The sequence below is a fragment of the Aythya marila genome (genome assembly GCF_965140915.1).
Source record: "Aythya marila genome assembly, chromosome: 1".
NCBI lineage: Eukaryota > Metazoa > Chordata > Aves > Anseriformes > Anatidae > Aythya > Aythya marila.
In genome coordinates, this window is record NC_139042.1 from 96,625,007 (window position 1) to 96,646,748 (window position 21,742).

Genomic DNA, 21,742 nt, shown 5'->3' on the forward strand with positions numbered 1-21,742 from the left:
TACAGGGGGTGCTAGAGGAGTAGGACCATGCATATACTGCCCAGATGGGGGGAAGGAAACGGTGCTTGCCCTGGCACGATGGCAGTCCGCTGTTATACTTCTAGACAGGACACTTAGCATGGTTGGGAAGATGTGGACACATCTCAGTGTTAATTGTACATTTCAGGAGTACTGCGCCTCCCTGCCTAAAAATCATGATCTCTGAAGTGCAAGCCTTGGAAAAAAGTCAGTTGCCACTTTTTCCTCTGTGTGATGACAGGTGAATTTTTCACATCTCACTGCATATTTTTGCAAGTTACTTTAAGCATGTAGTACAGAATAAATCCTGATCTACTTTTACTAATAACACTGCTAGTAGTAATCATGTGAAGGTATTTTATTGTACATTTTAAATATAAACAACATGTGGAAAATTACATTTTAAAACATGTGAATTGGAAGATAAATTGCTGAGAATTCATTCGTCTGGCTAATATTACCACCAAATTGTCACCTTTATTAAAATGACTGTGGTAGGTTTTGATAGCCAGGTGTATCACATCACTGAGGCAGGACAGGATTCGGTTTTGCACTCACAGTGAGTTTGGTACCTGGCCCATAGTTTCACTGCCCGTAGTGCAATAACTAAAGCTATGTGGGTATGAGTGGTTAAACCAAGTTCTGCGTGAATTCATGCCACCTCTGTGAAGTCAATTAACCCAGTAGGGTCTGCAGTGGGGTGGTGCAGAATTTGGTCTCCGGTGATTTACATTCATTAAAAACTTGAAGTGTGTTACAGCACAAATAACACTGAACTAGAAGACCATCAAGTGCTTTCTGAGGATTTGAAAAACTTCAAGAAACAATTTTTTTTCCCCAAAAATACTCATTCATTGATTAGTGCCTGGTAGGGGTAGCGAGCTGCAGAAACTGCACAACCCTGCAGCATATGATAACATATTATTCCCAGTGTGGGACCATTAGTTTCACAGTTCTCTCAGATAAAAATAAACATAGAATCATGTAATGAGTGCTGCTGAAAGCAGAGCGTGTATCAGCTGGGATTTCACAGTCTGCAGGTTTTAAATTCAGCGGTGTCCCCAAGGGTTAATCAGTATTGATGGCAATTATTCTTGGTCCACACATCAAATGAAATGAACATTATCTTTTTCCCTTTTTGCTTTGTCTCCTGGCTAAGTAACATAGATGTAACATAGAATTATCGAAATAATAAAAAGATCATGTTAGAGCTGCAGCAGGCCGGCAGAGTAGCTGCATTTATTTTGTCCCAGTAGCAGTCGCCGTTGCCTTAGTCCTCAGGGAGAAGGGCGATGTGTAGGAGCTCTGCTTGGTGCAGAAGAACGAAGAATCGCTACCACCTCCATTTGAGAAACACATTAAGACTGTGTCTCAGTAAACTTTAGCCTCCAGAGAGCAGGGGATCCCCGGGAAAGTTTTTGGTAGGCACCAAATCTAGCAGGCAATGCATGCACAACACGGAATGCTTGCTAAATAGGGGTGACGAAACAGATGTTACTGCAGACACGCAGGCATTACACACAGCCTTGGCCTTTCTTGCACAGATTGGTGCAGTGAAAGAAGTGAGATTGTTAAATCCCTACACAAATTGATGTGGGTAAAGGGCCTGAAAGTGATAGAGAAAGAATGTTAAACCTTCCGTTGTCCAGATGTGGGATTTTCAGCACGCATAAACAGTCAGGATCTGGACATTTTCTTTGCAAATGACTGGCCTACCTGTTAACCTGGTGCAAAGATTTCCCCTCTCCCCACAGGTTTTAACCCACATCTTTTAAGTTTTGAAGCGGGTGAGTGTTCACTTTTGCCCCACAGAAGGGGTTGAGTATATGGGAAAAGGGAACATGAGTCAGTTTGCTGGACACCAGTAATCCTAAAACCCCATGTGTCTGAGCTTAAATCTTGTTCTGGGATGTGTTTGAATGTGTTGGCACCCTCAAAAAGCTGCAGGCTCCCTTCTGTCATGTTCCTAAACTTCAGGGCTGCTGGGAAGAGCTGGAGAAGCGTGCGTTTCCCCTCTGGCTCTGCCTGCTTCAGAGGCTTTTGAAGGAAGTCGGTGGTCTGATGTTCTTTACTGCAGCTCAGCAGACCATTTGTTCAAAACAACTGAAGACTTTGCCAACACTTTTAAGATCTATAACCTCCCGTACTTGTGGAAAGCAGCAAAAATAGCATCTTGGCAAGAGATGGTATGAATCCCTTCCCCTTGCTTTTTTTTTATTATTATTGTTTTTTTATTCTTCCTAGTGTGACCTCTCCCTTCAGGAGCAGTTTGCGAATACACAGATCTGTCTGTCTGTTTGGCACTGCAATAGCATAGAGAGATGCCCAGGAATGTTGATTTTTTCTTTATTTTTTGGCAAATTATAGGCTAAATAATATTGTTTAGTCTGTCTAGTATTTTTTTTCTCTGGCAGAAATAATGTGTAGTTTTACCAAAAAATAACAATAGGAAACACTTACTGTAAAGCTCCAGCCTATTCTTTTTGTAATTTGGAACACCTTATAATAAAGGTACTGGATTTGTGCTAAGGATGTGTTGTTAATTGTCATTAGACCTCTGCTTTTGATTAATGCTGCTAATTAGTTTTTGTCCTTGACTTTTTCCAATTAAGGCGTAGATGCCTTGGTGCTAAACACCTGGGCATATTATCTAATTAGATGAAAGAAACCTGTACTCTCTTTGTAGGTAATTATTTTAACTTTCAGTAGTAGTTTTGGGCTAAACAGAGGTGGTTCTCTCATTGAATGATGGTGTAGGAAACTTCAGGATAGCAGAAAAATGTTGCAGAGTGAGCAACGTGCTGGGCGTGAGCCATTTCCTGCTGCTAAGTTTCTTGCTGTGTGCATGTGAGAAACAAGCACCCTTCTAATTCTGGCAGGCCCTAGGGCTCTGAAAGGAGGAAACAGCAAAATAAAAAGCAAGGCAAGGAAATATAGGATCCTGTAACCCTATTTCTGTTTGTCTTTTTTTTAGGGGCAAAAAACTTGCATTGCTCTCAGAGGGAGTAGCTGGCTGAATGCATTGAAGTGCCTGCTACAGTCTGGCTGACGTAGGTATTTGAAAACTCTCCTCGTTCTTCTGACTGACAGCTGGAAGAAGCAGCCCCTTGTGCAATGGGCTCCAAGGAGACCTCAGGGAAAGGAAAAGGATCAGCTTTTGGGAACTTCAGGATCCTCTGCCACACTGAGGGAGCCACTCAAGCTCCCCCTGACCTCCTTCCTGAGGGAGTTGCTGGAGCCCACCTGAGTGTGAAAGTAACATCTTCATGGGACATCCAGCAAGCATGAGTGCTCTTTTACATGGATCCAGTGGTGGTCAACACAAATCCCTCTATGGGTCTGGGCTCCCCCACTCTACAGTCAGCAGCTTGCCAAGAGGATAGAAGTGAGAGCTGGCTGCGGAGTAACCAGGGTGCTCCTGAGCAGCTTGCACAGACACCTACTCAGGAAAGCACCTTCTGTGTGTAGACAGGCTGCAGAGTTAACCGGCAGTTCCCCAGCTATAAGGCAGTTCACAGAGAACAAAATCCCCTAGAAAAATCTTCATTCTAAAAAGAAAAACAAACAAGTATCCTGCTGGGCTTTGGGGGATCTACGGCTCGGGAGAAGCAGATGTGTATCAAGTCTCTGCTGAACTGCAGGTACACAGGAAGCCAGCAGGAGCTAATGGTGTGTTTAGCCCTTTAGCAAGAGTACCTTTAATTGTGGTCTTTCTTCATGCAATCCATTGAGCTACTGGGAACATCCATGAAGTAGCAGCATACAGGGAGCTGTAGCAGAGTGCTACGCAATTAAATGTTGATTTGTATACAGCATGTATTCAAAAGTGATAGTTTTAGAACCAGTTGGAGTTACGAAGCATTCATATTAAGTTACACACAATTTATTTATTTGAGTGCAGGTGAGGAATTACAGAAACATATTTTCCTAGCTGGTTTGGCAATATAAATTTGAATGGCAAAAGCAGCAATTCCTTCAAAGCACTTTGAATTCCTTGCGTGGAAGCCCCCATAAAAGTGCAAAGTATTATCATGTTAATAACGCATTGTAGTGGAATGTCATGATTCTGCATATAAAATCAGAAAAGTATCATTTTCCTTGTTTGCATAAACAACTCACTTTGCACTTCTAAATAATGGATGGAAATCCAGAAAGGATTAAAATAAATAAAGGAGCAGATCATTTTCAAAGGCTAATGTTTTACAGTTCCTGGAATTTCAAAAGAACGAACTAACCACGTTTGTTAAACTTTATTTTAGAGAAACCTTAGCATCTATTTGCTTTGAAAATATTTTTTTACCATAATCTACATTTACACTTGCAAACATGGTGCCAGATCCCACAAAGCAGCCCGTTCTGATAATCCTTTGTAAAGCTGTCCAAATCATCCATGTGTTACACTCGATGAAAAGTTGTAAAGGGGTTCCCAGAAGTTTCAGGGACAACTAGTGTGTTTTTTTGGTATTTCTTGAAATTTGTATAGTAAAGATCAGCCCGGTGTCATGTCCTTGGGCTTGGAGACCTTCTGTCTATTCCTTTTAAGTGCTGATCTGTACTTACATGTGCTTCGATTTTCTTCTCTATGACATGAAAATAATCACACTGACTTTGAAAAATCAGTTTTCTTTCTTTAACTCTGCTTGATCCCAGTTATGAATTCCTAAATAAATAAATAAATTCCTAAAATGAATACATTTTACATGTATTCTACCTTGTGAGGTCTGCTCTAAAGTGTGAAACTGAATAGAAATCAGTTAACATCACTAGAACGTCTTTGGGATAAAAGCATTTCTCAATGTTTACTCATGAATTACCCCATAAAGTCTCAGAAAATATATACTGTAATTTAGTTTTTTGTTTAAACCATTTATTTTTTAATCTTCTCCACATCCATAACATGAGTAAGTGGTTCACAAAAGTAAAGTCTCCTGTGTTGCTCAAAACAAAGAAACTTTATTTTGTAGTATTTATTTATTTTTTGATCATTGAAAATATTAGCATATATTGTGAAAACATAGTTTCAGAATAATGCATGCCACACATTTTTTTCAGAGAATGGATCTGATATAGTCTTCCTACTTGTAATACTTCAGAGAATCCAAGAGAAAAAGCTTTGTTGTTGTTGTTGTGAAAATGTTAATTTCAATGGCTGCATTTTATTTCCATGCCTCTTTTTTTTTTCTTTCTTTCTTTTTTTTTTTTTTTTTTTTCTGGTATGAAATTGTTTTTTCTTTATTGGATGAAAATATGCCTTAATTAAAAAGATAAGGGAAGGAATAGTTTTCATCTTATTATTTCTTGTTGTGTTATAACTACTTGAACACTGCTTTCCCAAACCAAAGTCCATGATTTCTTCAAAATGGTCACTGATTTGAACTTGGAGGTTTGGTTACAGTTGATAAATTTTGCATTTTCCATTGATAAATATAATAGTTCTGTGTCAGCTTTAATCCACTGAATTTATCTGAGGCGTTTGATGCAATTGATCTCAAATGCTCAATGACAAATCTCACATATCTGGGATTTAAGAATAGGACAACCAGCAGCTCTCTTACCCAAAGTGCTATGCCTTCCTCACACCAAGTTGTATGATGTGAATTAGAAGTACTCATGTCATCATCTCAAGTGAAAGAACAGCTTATTAAGGGACTTACTTCAATTTTGGAGTTATGCTGTCAGGTGGAAATGAAATAATGTTTTCCTTATTTGTGCTACAAATGATTTGATTGAAACAATACATATATATATTTTTTTTTTCTCTCAAAGATAACCGCACTTCATTTTTTCAGGCTACTTGTTCACTAAGTACATTTCTCTGGAAAATAGACAGGTGATGTTGAATCTTGTTCCTAGCCAGCTCTGAGGTGGAATGGAAGCTTTTCATTGTGAAAAGGTCACTTAGGAGAAAACTCCACTGTGTTTAGTCCAAAACAGATTTCAACGAGTCCTGCCCAGAAGCATGGAAGAGCTTAGCAATCACAAAATGAAGTGGCAGCTTCTTCTTTCTCAAACAGACAGGAACACAGAGGGATGCGCAGGAGATGAGGCCCTGATGAGCACCGAGGCACTTCCAAGCAGGTGGTGACATAACCATGTGGGGAGCACCTGTCCTGGCTGTTTCTGGAGGGAAAGGTATCTTTAGACTCATGAAAAGAAGGAGGAAGAGGAGCAGTTGTGCCATGCAAATGATGCAAATTGAATATGCCTGTTGGGTCAGTTGGGATATGGCAAGTGGCACTACTATAACGCATATGGGCCTCTTTATACAGTGTCAGTAAACATGTCCCGTGAGCCTCACAGCCTGTCTTCATGCACTGACCCCAGGCACACGTGAATGTTCCTACAAGCTTTTGCAAGCACCCTCAGTGCAGAGAAACAGGGAAAACCCAAAGCTTTGGTTGCTCGTGTGTCCTTGAAGCAGGGCTACACCGGTAAATCAGAGAGAACTGATGATCGCACAGGTGGGAAAATTGTTGTTGATGTCTCAGGGTGACACAACAAGTGTGATGTGATCTGCCCCAGACTTGGTGTTCAACCTAGGGGTTGGAAGAGCAGCAGAACAAGCTGCTGTCTTCCAGTTAGTTCACCAGGTTAGTGCTGACAGCCTAAGCTGGCATTAGGGACTGTGAGAAAGTCTGTGAACACACAGAGGAGGGAAAATCCTGGGGCTCTTTGTCTAAGATGTATAAAATGTGTACCCTGATAATTCATTCAAACCTAGAGATGACTGGCTAGTTGCATGGACTTAGGGAAAAAGTTGAAAACAGGCAAGGATCTACAAAACCAGAGAGAGATTTACTGAACCATTTTATTTTAAACTTGCTGTCTGACAGAAGAAGTTTAACAACACTTTTGATTCCAGTATTTTTCATGTTCTGATAAGCAGTGACTCAGCTTGATCTGCCCTCCTGCCCTGTAAAGCCATTTGTGATTTTGTGGACCTTAAAATTGTGTAGTGACAATACTGAAGAGAGAAGGTAACTTCAGTTAGCCCAGTTCTTCCTGAAGTTTGGAGTGAGTAGTTGAAGCAATGCTGCTTCAGTGCTGACTACGGGCAGCTCCTGGAGTTTGCAGGGCCTGTGAGATTTGCACAGTGCTTAGAAGATGCCTGCTATATGTGTCTAGGATGTGCAGTTTTCTAACGTGCTGTTTCCTGTGCTTCTGAAAAATCCTTTCCAAACTTTGTACATTTGCTGCTATGCAAGGACTCTCTCGATGGAGTTTTCCACCAGTTAGAGTGCATATCTTGTGAATCTGTTGCACAAGCAATGCACAAGCAGTCCTGGAGGATTCCCTTTGCTACCAGGCACAGGACTGTCTCTGTCCATGATCTTTTTGTTGTTTGCAATGCATTATTCCAGTTGGATTATACCTCCTCCACTACTTCTGCTCGGGATTGCTTCAGCTGCAGATAGACTTTCACCTTTGTCCTATTGACTAAAGCCGACCAACCACCCGATCAATGACTGACAATGACATAAAAAGTATATTCTGTTAAGTTGTTTGGGCTACCAGCCATGGAAATGTTAGCACGCTGCACCTTCATTACCATACACAAGGGAATTAAATGTATATTTCCAAGGAGGAGTAAGCAGAAGTTTGTGCACAAATCCCCAGGAACAATGCAGCGGGATTTGTGCAGCCCTCTGAAACCATCCCCCTTAGTGTATGTGAGAGCATTAACTCGTCATGGATGAATGTGTTATTGACTCTGAGTAAACAGCTCTTTCTAAAGACTCTACAAAGTGTTATTGGCCAATAATACACAGCAAATAGACAAAGAATTACACTGTGACGGTTAGAACAAAAGAGAGAAGGAGAGGGATACAGATAATGAATCATTAATGATCGGGAGTTGTGTGTTGCTTTATGAGAGTTGCCTGAGGGAGGTAAGCGGGAGGGCTCGAACTCCACCATGTGGCGTGGACATCAGGCTGGCTGCAGGGAAGGCTAAAATGTGGTTTCTTTTCCATGGAAGTGGGGCTCCATTCTGATATGGCCAGACCCAGGGTGATCCATCCACGGCTTCCAACCATGGTCCTATACTATGAACTGATTTGAAACGCAAGGGCAATAACAAAGATCTGAGGAGAAGAAAGGGTCTCAGAAATAATATATATTCTCATTTCATCAATCTTTCAAAAAATATTTTGGCTGATCACAAACTACCATAATGTGTTTGGCCTCCAAGTACTGGGCTAGGCTTGCTTAGATCAATATCTTCACACTGCCCTGCTATCTGATCATACGTAGTGTAAAAGAGAGTTCTACTCAGCTGTAACAGAGAAGAATAGAGAATATCCTTCATCTTTAAAATTATATTGAAAAAAAAAAATAGAAGCTGATTATTTTTTTACCTAGTATACCAAAAAGTTCCTGATTTGCTTCAACAGAAATTCCCAGGCATTCAAAGACTGCTGATACCTTCTCAAATGTGAAGATCAGCTCATAACCAATGATGTGACTTCCTTAGCAAAACAAGAGTTCAGCGAACTGACTAGCCATTTATGACTTTGCAAGTTACTATAACTGAGCCATCCATGGGAAACAGAAATTCTGTAATTACAGGTGTTTGCGCATTTCTCAGATTAATTCAACCATGACAGCAACTAGTATGCCTACTCTCAGTTTTGCTTTGGCCGTGCGGATGCAAGCTTTTCGTACTGCTAAGCAGAGCCCATAGGAAAAGAGGTGCTCTGACAATTATTGTGCTGCGAACAAAGGGTTCCCGCTGCTTCTGAAGGTGCCATGTCAAACGCAACCAGACGTGGTGGGGAGAAATTGTTTCCACCGAGACAGGCATATGGCACTGGAAGGGCAGCAACACATGGTAGGGTGGAGATGGAGAATTGGACTTGCTATCTAAATTGTGTGTAAGTTAACTCGCAGATAGCCCTGTGCTGCACAGCCAGCGAGAGCTTCAATGGCTGAACATCCAGGATAACCCAAATCCCATCTGCAATGTATTTAGGATAATTTTTAAAAAAGTGAGAGGATGGAACACAGGGAAAAGTGGGGTCCTCAGTCTCTGTATTTCTTCAGGTTACATAGCTAGACAGATGTTTATACATCAAAAAAAAAAAAAAAGATCAAATTGTCATATATGTGAACCAATGCTGGTCTTTGAGCTACAGTTGTTCCTGGGCAGTAGATCCTACAGGTGGATTCAGCAAAGCCCCGTGTAACTCCCAACAGGTCCCGTGCACAGGTTTTATTATTTACAATTTCAACCTGTATACAGCTCTAAGAATTTAGATCTAACTGGTTTGAGCCATATGTGTCATCATTTAAAGGGTAAAAATACAGCATTTTTGTTTTCTGGGAATTCAGAGGTGTGAGGGATATTTTTTTTTCAGGCTCTCCTCAAAACAATTTAGCTTTTGGTTTGAGGAAAAGAATAAGGAAAAGATTAAGAAAGTGAGTGCATGGGTTTGAAAGGTAACAGGTGTTGAAACGGAGGCACTATCTCGGCCATGTCTGACAACCAGAAACATTTACTGTTATGGAAGGGGCACACGGGGACTCGCTAACGGTTCTTTAGCCTGGTGGGAAGAGCTGCTGAGGAGGAACCATGTATGGGCTGCAAAATGAAGAGGAAATTGTTAATAGGTCCAGCGAGGGAGCGTCAAGAACACAATCCCTTTGCATCCGTTCCCTTTGCCCCTCCCCACCTGCCTTTGAGCGCTTCCGAATTAACTTCATAGCTCCTAACTTCTGATAAAACCACGAAAATAGATGGCACGAGGCCCCACGGGCGACCTCCTCCAAGCAGCTGAGGAGAGGCCACCGCAGCAGCAGGCGTGTGAGGCCGAGGCAGCAGCGTGCCGCTTCCCCTCCGTGCCCTGAGTGGGAATGTCCTTGGCCTTCGGGGTCGCCACCTCTCCTGCGGTGTCAGCAGCGTGATGTGGAGGAGCAGCAGGGAGAGCAGAGGACGAGTGACATCCCCCCGAGCTGCCGTGCTGAGTCCAGGGCTTTTCCTGGCTCCGCGCTTGGCGAGGCCTCTGCAGCATGCCTCGGCCAGCGGCGGTTGAATTGTGGCGTTGGTTAATTAAGGCTGGCTGCCTAGGAAGACCCATCTGTTCCCAGGTAAATTGTGCTGCTATTTTTCCCTTTGGCAGGCGGACAAAAACCTCCCGTCAGTTCGTCCAAAGGATGGACGGGCGGTCTCATGTGCCGGTCCGCATTCCTCCTCTTGCTTTCCCAGAGCCACAGCGGCCAACACGGAGTCACGCTGAGCGTGCCATGTGTTGGTATAAAAGGCGGGGTAACACCCTCCCCGCGGCGGCATGCTGAACGCCTGCAAAACATCCGCTCCTCTTGCTCCGCTTCTGGCAGCTCTGTGTCCTCTGCTTGCTCTGATGTCTCCTCCGGCGGCAGCTATGCGGACACCTCCTCGCTATAACTCTCTCTCCCATCTGCCGTAGGTGTCTGGTAATCCTTCGTTTAGTGCTGCACTGGAGGGGAAATGTAATGGTCTGTGAGTGTTACAGTGAGCATTGCACATCACAGGTATTCACACACAGCTCGTTGTTGCCACAAGAACGATGTGTTTGGCTTATCAGCCTCCACCCCGGTGTGCAAAGAGCCACCCTTTCCAACATTTCAGAGCCCAGGCACTGAGGAACGATAGAGGCAGGTGAACAACTTGCCCCAAATCTGCGGCGTCTTCCCAAGGCCTAGAGAAAAGGCCGGGCTCCCAGCCACCTGTACTGTTGCTTCGCTCACAGGATGGGGACATTGGAGGAGATCTTAATCACCACGGGCATCTGAGCCTTTGTCAGCTACCCTTCCGGAGAGCTGCCAGGAGTCCACAATGAGCCCACCATTTCCCTCACAGCCCCCTTCTCCCATCCCAGCTATGACTGCTGTGAGCAGCAGTCACTCGTCAAGAAGAGGGACTTTATGGGGGCACGGCATGGGGATTTGGTGATACTAAAGGACATCTTCGATGCAACAAGCCCTTACTTAAAATCTGACTTTATGATATGTACTCGGACATTTGGGCCTGTTCCAGCAGTAATTAAACCAAAATAATAAAAGGGAACTAAGAAGAGCAACCAAAGTCATACAGGAGTTGCTTGGGGGGGGGGGGGCGGGTGGGACTGGCTGCATTTCTGTCCTCCAGTGCAAGGTGGGAGTGCTGGGGGAGATGGTTGCACCATGGTTAGTTGTCTTGTACTAGGGGAACACAGCTTGACCCTTGCCCTTCCCTTTTTTCCTTTTTCTTTTTTTTTTTCCTTTTTTTTTTCTTTTTTTTTTTCCCTTCCCTTCCCTTCCCTTCCCTTCCCTTCCCTTCCCTTCCCTTCCCTTCCCTTCCCTTCCCTTCCCTTCCCTTCCCTTCCCTTCCCTTCCCTTCCCTTCCCTTCCCTTCCCTTCCCTTCCCTTCCCTTCCCTTCCCTTCCCTTCCCTTCCCTTCCCTTCCCTTCCCTTCTTTCTTCTTTCTTTCTTCTTTCTTTCTTCTTTCTTCCTCATTCTTCCTTCTTCCTTCTTTCTTTTTTTTTTCTTTTATCTCTTTTCTCTTTTCTTTTTTTTCTTTTTCTTTTTCTTTTTCTTTTTCCTTTTCTTTTTTCTTTTTCTTTTTCTTTTTTTTTTTCTTTTTTTCTTTTTTCTTTTTTTCTTTTTTCTTTTTTCTTTTTTCTTTTTTCTTTTTTTTTCTTTTTCTTTTTCAAGTAATTTTTATTCTGACTAACAGGTAGGATAACATGTGAGGCAATACTCCAGGAACACATTTGGAAGAACTTTGCTAGTGCTCCTAAGTACAGAACACAGTAAACAGAGGAAAAAGTAGCACACATATTGTATGAAGGGAAAAATATAATGTAATGTGCTTATACAGCTAACAGAACAAAATATCTCTGTTCTGAAAATTTAAGCAGTGCTGAGAAGAGACCAGCCCTATAAGGGTAATGCTTCCCAAAACTTCTGGGACTGTGCTCTGACTGGGACAGGTCTTGTTGCATCTGCAGTTAGAAACTCATCATCTCATGGTAAGTCAGACGAGCTCTGTCTCTGGGCAGAGCTCTTCCCACAAAGCTGAAATACAGCTGTATTTCTGCTGTTGTGGTGAGCAGACTGTGTGTGGTGAGATGAGATCTGGCTGGTCTGTGCTTCATCTTTGTGGTTAAACTAAGTCCCAGTGCAAGGGGTTGCATGGGTTCTAATGCTTCTGACTTCCCTTGGCTGCTCACCCTGTGATTTCAGCTGCGTCAGCTTTTAAAACACAGCTAATGAGTTGTAAACCATTTGTTTCTACAAAACATCCAGCAGCCTTCTAGAAAGCCTGTAGAAACGTACCGATATCCAGTGGTTTTATTAGCATGTATCCTCTACTTCCTCACTGGAGGAGAGCTCATTGCTTTTCCCTGTCTTGTGCAGCACCTTGTGCGGGGAGGTGCTGCTCAGCTCCTGACAATGGGGAGCCCTTTTGGCAGGTGCAGGAATGGGATAAATCTGACCTGAGCCCTGGACAGGCTCCTTGCCTGAGTGGAGCACTAGGAAAGGTCTGAGCAGATCCGTTTGATGTCACTAATGAGAAGAGATGAACCACTGAGAACAGACCAACAAGCTAGTGCAGTTGTGTAACACAGAATTGCACGAACCCCAAACCTTGGTGTGCTGCCCTCCTGAGGTGCTGGGTTGTACAGGTTCTTCCTACAGATTGGGTGATGGCAGCTCTGTGGTCTTGCTAGGTGGCAGATGAGGTGGCTGATTCTCTGACAGGAGTGGTTAAATTGTGTGCTGCTAAGGCAGTCAACAAAATAACCAGCTGTCACGTTGTGCTCTTTGTGAGGGAAGTTTTGCTTTTGCGAGCTACATCCGTGGTGCCAGCATCTTCACCTTTCCCCTGCAGAGCCAGTCATGGGCTTAGGTTCTGCAGGATCCTGCTCTTTTCGCTGCTGCGGAAGATAAAATGCTTTAATTTAAACACCCCCCATCCGATACACAGCATGCTGAAGATTAATGAGCAAAACAAGTATAAAACTGAGACAGAGGGCTAATAAAGCAAAGCATTGCTAGTCTAGTTAGGGAAAGATTTGTATCTGAAATGCATTTGCTCAAAAAAGGAACAATTGGTTATTTTACTTTATTTTTTACAGAAGAAAGACTTAGGGGGAGCACAGCTTTAGGGCTAATGTAGATGACCGTTTTCTGTGACTTCTTTCCTCCTCCCTCTGAATATGTTGGAAATGAAAGACAACAATTCTGTTGGAGGTGTTCAGATCACACTGGCAACAATCAGCACATGTTTTGAATGAATAAAATAAGGACATTCTTGCCAAGTAGTTTCACAAATGTTCAAATATAGTCAAACAAAGACTTAATCTGGGCTCAAAGACACGTATCTCAGCAGATGTGTGTAAACTAAGTCAAATCCCCTGGGAACGGTACTTAGGAGTTATTCTTAGGCATTGGAAGGACAAGGATGGTCCATCTGTGAATTTATTACAGAAGATGAGAAGCATCATATGAAAGTCATTGCTGGACTGGAGGACAGCATGGTTGATTTTTCAGGCAGCTTAGAGGTCATTCCTAAAATCTATGTTTAATTAGAACAGAATCCCTAAAAATCAGAACTGAAAATAATGTGTGAAGACTTCAGTTTAATGAGGTGTGGCTGGTTAGTAGGAAGACAGGTAATTTTGCTACTCTATTCAGTGGGGCCAGGATTTTGCAGAGTGTTTGAAGGGATATAGAAGTTTTTACTGGTTCTTTTGACATTTTCTCTCTTGTCAGAATAAAACTCTTGAATTGCCAGGAGCATAAATGTTTAAGGAATTTGTAATTAAAATAGTATGAGAGGTTTCTGGTGCAAAGGTACTCATTGTGACGCGCTGGGTGGACGAGGGAAAGGCTGTGGATGTGGTCTACCTTGACTTCAGCAAGGCTTTTGACACCGTCTCCCACAGCATTCTCCTCAAGAAACTGGCTGCTCTTGGCTTGGACTGGCGCACGCTTCGTTGGGTTAGAAACTGGCTGGATAGCCGGGCCCAAAGACTCGTGGTAAATGGAGTCAAGTCCAGTTGGAGGCCAGTCACTAGTGGCGTCCCCCAGGGCTCGGTGCTGGGGCCGGTCCTCTTTAATATCTTCATCGATGATCTGGACGAGGGCATCGAGTGCACCCTCAGTAAGTTCGCAGATGACACCAAGTTAGGTGCGTGTGTCGATCTGCTTGAGGGTAGGAAAGCTCTGCAGGAGGATCTGGATAGGCTGCACCGATGGGCTGAGGTCAACTGCATGAAGTTCAACAAGGCCAAGTGCTGGGTCCTGCACCTGGGGCGCAATAACCCCAAGCAGAGCTACAGGCTGGGAGAGGAATGGTTGGAGAGCTGCCAGGCAGAGAAGGACCTGGGAGTGATGGTGGATAGTCAGCTGAATATGAGCCAGCAGTGTGCTCAGGTGGCCAAGAAGGCCAACGGCATCCTGGCTTGTATCAGGAACAGTGTGACCAGCAGGGCTAGGGAGGTGATCGTCCCCCTGTACTCAGCTCTGGTGAGGCCGCACCTCGAGTACTGTGTTCAGTTTTGGGCCCCTCGCTACAAGAAGGACATCGAGTTCCTCGAGAGAGTCCAGAGAAGGGCGACGAAGCTGGTGAGGGGCCTGGAGAACAAGTCCTACGAGGAGCGGCTGAGGGAGCTGGGCTTGTTCAGCCTGGAGAAGAGGAGGCTCAGGGGCGACCTTATCGCTCTCTATGGGTACCTCAAGGGAGGCTGTAGCGAGGTGGGGGTTGGCCTGTTCTCCCACGTGCCTGGTGACAGGACGAGGGGGAATGGGCTTAAGTTGAGCCAGGGGAGTTTTAGGTTAGATGTTAGGAAGAACTTCTTCACTGAAAGGGTTGTGAGGCACTGGAACAGGCTGCCCAGGGAAGTGGTGGAGTCACCATCCCTGGAAGTCTTCAAAAGACGTTTAGATGTAGAGCTTAGGGAAATGGTTTAGTGGGGACTGTTAGCGTTAGGTCAGAGGTTGGACTCGATGATCTTGAGGTCTCTTCCAACCTAGAAAATTCTGTGATTCTGTGATTCTGTGGCAGCTTGTTACAGTGATGCATGATCAAGAAAGCCAAACAGAAACAGTGAATTCTTAAAATGCATAATGCAGCCCTTTCACTTAAACCTCCAGAAGAACACCACTCCATGATGACTTCAAGCCTCTTTTCCCACAACTGAGCTTATCAAGATAGATGGGCTCTGCCATATGCAGAATTCAAAGCTGTAGGACTGGTCTCGGGGGGGAGCAGATACCAAAGTTCATGCTTTTCTGGTAGCTCCTATGTAAAATGATGGAGTGGATTGCAGCTGGATCAGCGTGACCCAGGTAAAGCATACTGTCCTTCACAGAGGAATGCCACAATCCATGAAGGTCTTACAGACCAAAATTCAACACCTTAATTTTAATCTGGGTGCTCAGCTGTTAGCAGGTACAAATCTGAAGGCATTGGGATCACTTCTGGAGAAATTTATCCTATACTGTAAACAAGCCTTTTCTTCAGTCTGCAAGCAAACAAGCTTCATTTTGGGAGAAGGAAGAAGCTATGAAATTCTTTACATATATCAGAGAAGTTCTGCACAGCATGTAAATGTGAAATGTAACATAACTGATTGCAAAGAGAAAGTGAAAACAGTTTTGTCCATATAATGCCACTAAGTTCCTTTGGAGGTTAAACCACTTCTAAGAACAATCTAGGTACAGATCTGGTCAAAGCAATGAAAACAAGAGATTCATCCTAAACAAGCCAGCCAGACAACCATTGCCACCCACAAATATTGGCAAGTGAATTGCATACAGATTGCTAACCAAAGGAAGACAGCAAGGCTGGAGTGAAACTCAGAGTGTGACTGGTTCGAATAAAAAATGCCAGAAAGAATGCAATCTGAGGTCAGAAGGCATTTGGTGTGTGAAAATCAGACCCACAGAAAGCTTTGTATGTTGCAAAAACATGTTGCAAACAGCTGCACAAACTGCAAAGAGGCACTCCTAGCTGTTGGCAAGGGGCTGGAAGCATCAGCAGAGCACACAGAACATGAGCAACAGCTCCGAATGTACAGGTGGATTGTCCACTGGAAGAGTGAATGAGAAAATACCAAGGGATGAATGAACTGCCAGTCTGAGCAAACAGGCTCATGGCTCATTTGAAATCAGACTTTGGTGCCTAGATGCTCATCGGTGTGAGTGTATGGAATTTGGCTTGTGCTGATGAGCTTGTTCTCACAAGAGTGCAGAAACTGACTGTGAACTGCCAAGACATCATGTTACCATACTCGGTCTGGTCCATTCCCTGGTTAGGCAGAAAAGAAGCAGTGAATCTAAATTTATGTATTTATCTGACACCTCCAAACTACCGAGATGATTTTTGAGACACGTTCATCTGTGTATTTGCTTCTAGGAAATATCTTCATAGATTATTTCATATTATTCAATTTCCATCCTTAAAATTTACACCGGGTTATTTCACATTTCTTCACTCCTTAATTGCTAAAGAGCAACGATTTCCAGAAATTCCAGCTTTTGCATGCACTCATTCAGCTTGAGGCTTTTTTGCTGTATGTGGAATTTGAATCTGAAAGCAAGAAGCTGTCGGATGTTGAAAACAGAGATGGTGAGAGGGAAGCGGTAAGTTACTATGCGCCCTCTGCAAACAGGCTGTCTTTGAGTTCGTTGGAAATATTCAGCATTTCCCACTGTCTTTCCTTGGATCTGGAGAAACTTAACAGCTTTGGAAGTGAAAGCTCCAAAAAAGCTCTGTTAGCTTCTGTACTGTGGCTACTCTTTCTGTCCTTGCTGTGGTTTCAGGCCATGATTTCTTCTTCCCCAACAAAAGAATCCTAGCAGAAAGAACTCCTTTCCCCAGCCTTTTTCTTCGCTGGAGTTTAAGGTTAAAGGGAAGAGAGGTTGAAGGTGATCTTCCATGTTTGTGATCAGTGGTTGAATTTATTAAGGTCTTTAATTTACCTGTTAACACATGTAACTTACTTTCTTCTTCACAGAATCTCTTTGCAATTTTGTCATGAGACACAGCTCACTGCTTTGGTACTTGCCATTCTCATCAAAGTGTCCACTGGCTAGAGACAAGTCTGTAGAGGGCAGGCAGCCTGTGCCATCCAAAAACTTGGAGACAAGTTCCCCCTCTAATCTCCCAAATGTAGTCTTAAATGATCAGGGCACCTAACCTTGGAGTTGCCCAAAAGTCTGCTTAGAAATGTCTAGCACTGCTCTGATCCTGATGATGCTGTCCCCAAATCTCTGTGCTCAACTTGACATGTTGAGCTGAGACTCATGAATCAGTCACTCCATGCCAAGCTTGCGTTGTAGCCACTGTCCAGCTGATTTCCTGAAAGCACACTGAGTATTTTCCTTGCAGATGCTGTTATGCTAATAGCAAGAAATTTAGTTTAGCTTCCCCTTGTGCCCAAGGGAATTTGAACCTGTGCCTTCCATCACTGTAATGAATGCTCTTAGGACTACACTGTAAGGCCGCCCAAGCTTCCAAGACTGGGGCTAGAAAAGCAAAAAGAAAAGTGAGTGTTAATATACTTTGTTAAAGAGAAGGTGGCAACTGTTTAAATGTGTATTCAGGCAGAAACAAATAACTGTTTCATTTTTGTGACAAATACTCAGAGCATGAACATCCTAAATATGGCTTTCTAAAAATAATAATCCGGTAACTTGGGGTCCCAGATTAAAAACATCTTCTGCACCTTCAAACAGACCAGCCTTAAGCATTATAGGGAGGAAAATAAATAATACAAACTATTTAAAGATGAAGTAAAGCAGGGAGCGCTATCCTAGTTTTTCCTGTCCCAAAGGCTGTAGCTACACCTAGAAAGCTATTCACTCCCCTGCCAATGGACCAGTGACTATGCTGTAATGGCAGAACAGCCTGTCCACAAAGAAGACTGCAGGACGTGGTAGCTCCTGGTGGCTCGAAAACTGACTTAGCCTTTAGAAGAGGTGTGCCCATGTCCCTTTTACTTGCAGAGGGAATTGTCTCAGGCTATCCCGGGTAGGGAAGGAGTGTTCTGGATAAGGGGCCATCACTGCCATCCTTTATCTGAGGGCATGCTCTAATTCAGGCAGCTCTAATGCTGGGAGGTATGTCAGGGCTGTGGACCCCAGCCTGGGTGGCTGTCTTCCCTCTGGACGGGCAGCGGGTGCCTCTCAACATGCTCATGTCTTAGGTCCGTCCTTAGTGTGTCCTACTGGCTGACTTCAGAGCAGCAAGCAGGATTCCTCGTCACAACTCTGTCCACAATGTGTTTAGAGCCTTGATTGCTGTTTGCATTCTTGTTGACAACCTACTTAATTGCTTCTGCAGTGCGGGAGCATTTACCTCAGATATCTGTTATGCTGAAGACTTGAGGGAAGCCCTGTCACCGTTTGTGCTTTCGTTGTTGTTGTTTTCAGGTAAAAACACTACAAATTACTACTTGCAAACTCTTATTGCTGAAGATTATTTTTTGATTTCTCTGTTCAAGGGATTCCTGTGTTGCCTGTGTTCCCATCTGCAGAGCAGCACTGGTGACTTATGTTTAATAAAAAGAGGTTTTAATTCAATACCCTTTGCAGCCCTTCCACAGCCTCTCTCCTTTCCCCTTGCTTTTCAGCCCAAGCTCTCCCGGTGGGGAGAGGCCGCTCGCTGACTGCATTTCACCCTCTCCCCGGGCTCCCCGAGGCACCGGGTGCCCCGTGGTGCCACGGCCGGCACATGTCGACGTCCGAAGCCCCTCGACGGAGCGAGTGCAGGGCCAGGCCTGGTGGCGGCCCGTCCAGCAGGATGCAAGGGGCCAGGCATAAACAGAGGCAGCTGGTGACACAGCATGGTGTGGCGGGCCCACGAAGCCTGGCAGATGCGGCTTCAGCTGTTACCGGGGGCCGAGCACCGGCCCCCGAGCCTGGGTCAGATGAAGGAGCCGCCGTGACGGTGACAGGGCGGTGTCAAGCTGCCACTCTCCGCCTGAAGCCTGCCATGGCGCAGCAGCAGCACAGCCCCAGCCCCCCGGTTCCGCAGGCCAGGGGACAAAAAGATCACGTTTATCAAGGACTGAGCTTTCGCACTGAGCTCGGCAGTTGCGGCAGAGTTCTGCTTTTGGACTTTAGGACTTTACACAAAGCTGCTTAAAAAAAAAAATAAAAAAATCCGCCGCTAAATTACTGCATGTAATGCGTGGCTTCTTGTTACTGATAGGAGTTTTGTGATACAACAGGAATCGGACTGACCTACTATTCCCAGCACCTCACCTTCTCCTCTTACACCCCTGTTTTATTCCTTTCTTGAAAAGTGGTGGGCTGCAAGACCATAAAACCATGTTACAGAGAGCTGTGAGAGCTCGGGAAAGCCTGCTGCAATTTTGGGCGGTGGCAGAGGTGCTCTGCGGCTCTGTGAAGCTCCTATCTCACTTGGCGGTAGCCTGCAGAAGCAAAACTGAGTTAAAATGCTCTGTGGCTGTCGGTGTCGTTACTGCAAAATTGAGATTTGTTATGAAATAATGTTTATCTATTATTTTGTGACATAGAGGATATATAGATATAGATAGATTACCCACGCAGATTTTTTTTAGTTGGTTATTGCTGTATATAAACACCACACTGAAAGACATTAAACTTGGAATTCTTGGAAAAGAATCAGTCTTTTTATTTCATCATTTTAAAACTTTCTCCTGTGGAAGTTAATCAAGAAGCTTAAAAAACAACCCTAGTAGTTTCTTTTTGACACTTCATGTGCACATAAGGTAGAGCACAGTGAGTATGCTCAGGCACAAATATACATTTATTTCTCCACTAAACAAAATAATTATAATGTTTCTAAAAATAAAATCTCTTTCTTTTCTTTTGTCAGGATAATCTTTAGCTGAGTAAACAGAACCACAAAAGGAAAATAAAGAGAAATCCCCGGCAAGGCATCAAGAAAAAGCATTGTGATAGGCCAGCTTTAGGTCTGCAACTTAAAAGGCAATGTCTTCAGCTGCCCTGCATTCAGGGCACTGCGGTTCTGTTTGCCAAGGGATCAGGGGTAGGCGTTTGTGGATCAGTATCAATTGAAGCCTGAAGCAGCATTGCTCCATTGCTGGTATGGGTGTCTATAGAAACTGATGTAAAAAGAAAAAGGGAAAAAGGAGAATAAAGTATGATGTTCAAAGACGATCTGGTAAGAGATGTTCTTGTTCAGTCCTGATCTTTGCTGAAAACGTGGGCTTGTGTGAGCTGGGGAAATACAAACTCTGACTGTACAACACGGTCTGTCACAGGGATTGCTTGCTTCTTAATCCTAGGCACACAAAATTAAGCCCTGAATTTGTGTGTATTTTGATGCCTAAATAAAAGCTGTCATTATGTAATGCTCCTTTTTACCTCAGCACATCTGGAAATCAGGTGAATGTTTTGTATCACTGGGACAGTTCATTGTTACCTAGCTGCTGTTTTAGACTACCACATATACTGGAATTGTGATTTAAGAGCATCTCCCTCCTATACAGATATACCTATACACAGATGTTCCTATATACCAGGCTGCCTAGGGCTTTGCTCAGGCAGGTCCTGAAAAACAAGGAAGGGCCCTCTACAACCTCACAGCTTGGTGGCTTAGCCCAGCAGAAGATGGCCAAAGGCAGGAGGAAGGAGTAGTAAGGAGTGTACGGAGAACACTGAAGTCTGCAGGCAGCACCTGGAGGAGGTCTGGAGTGGGGAGCAGTGGCTTAGGAAAAGGAGTCTGAAGGAGGGAATTGTCTGGCAGGGTGTGCTGACAAGGGAGGGCTACTCCTGAGGGAGCAATTGCCTCACTGTTGCTTCAACACCCATTCTGTGGGAGAATTCCCTTGTTTGCTGAGCTTCAGAGTCCCCTCTGGACCTGGAGTCAGAAAAAAGCCCTGAGACTATGCACAGGGTGGGGCTGGTGGGGAGAAATTGATCCCTGTGGGTGGAGGGGGCAGGGGGTGTTAGGCGATCCTGACTGCAGAGCATTCGGTACTGATCCCAAAACACAGTACAGCAACAGCATATCAGATAGCAGAGTTGAGTGTAGGTTAAATCGGATTTTTTCTATCATCAAAATATACTGTCTGGCTTGTACAAATGTAGTTCAGAAATAGCCTATTTTTTTACAATACCTGTGTGATTTGAAAATGAATAAATCTCATGACACTTTCACAGTATATCTGGAAATATTTTACCAGCCGGTACAGAAAAATTATTTTACAACTAATGACATAGATGTGCTGTGCACAGAAAAAACTTATGAATTTTGCCCTTTTTTATTCTCTTTGGCATTATTTACTGATGTCATTTACCTGCTTTTTAAGGACTTTTGTAAGATTATCTGCTCTTAAGGCCACTGCTCCTGAGACCAGGGAACTGTTCTGCAATGTGGGGACAGCCTAGAGGTCTGTGGACACCAAGGGTTTCCCACCAGCTACTCCTCCAAGATTGAAGACTGCATTTGCTCAAAACAAAATGCCTGGCAGCAGCAGTTTATGCAGAAATGCTGGAGATGTCAAAAACATAGCAGGTCAATTTGTCCACTCCCCATCGTAGCAGCGTCCCTCCGGGATGCCTTTCTTCTCCCGCTTTGTCCTGTCTAGTCCGAGCAAGCGACGGGACTTCTGCTGTGGGATTTACTCTGTAGATTAATGAGCTGCAAAACTTCACATATGTTTAAATGATTGTACTTGCTCCCCCCTGTTTATACCTCCGTTGTCAATAAGGTGGCAGGAAGGCCAGCGCGAATCCATTTATC